Source organism: Penaeus monodon, chromosome 32, assembly GCF_015228065.2.
Source record: "Penaeus monodon isolate SGIC_2016 chromosome 32, NSTDA_Pmon_1, whole genome shotgun sequence".
NCBI classification, from domain to species: domain Eukaryota; kingdom Metazoa; phylum Arthropoda; class Malacostraca; order Decapoda; family Penaeidae; genus Penaeus; species Penaeus monodon.
In genome coordinates this window covers 29,793,162-29,793,580 of record NC_051417.1, presented here as the reverse complement: position 1 = coordinate 29,793,580, position 419 = coordinate 29,793,162, and positions in this window count along the sequence as shown.

The following is a 419-nucleotide window of genomic DNA, read 5'->3' as shown; positions in this document are numbered from 1 at the left end:
TTTCTTCCCCACAATATACCCTCCAGTTCGATCCCATTCCCCACGTCTCTCCCCATGTCCCCCTCTCTCCCCCCTCTGCCCTTCCCCCCCCCACAATCACTTCTCCTTTCTCACTTCCCCCATAACCTCTCCCCCCCCTCTTACCCCTCTGCCCCTTTCCCCACAACCTCTCCTCCTCTCTCCCTTCCCCTTTAACCTCTCCCCCCTCTATTCCTTCCCCCACCGTCTCTCCTCCTCCCTTTCTTCCCCACAGCCTCCCCCTCTACCCCTTCCCCCACCATCTCTCCTCATCCCTTCCTTCCCCACAGCCTCCCGATCTCTCCCTCCCCTCAGGCCAGCTGATTCGCCATTCATCTCTGTTAGCGGCCACCGACCGTAATTTGGCGGGGATAAAACAACGTCTGATAAGGCTTATCAGC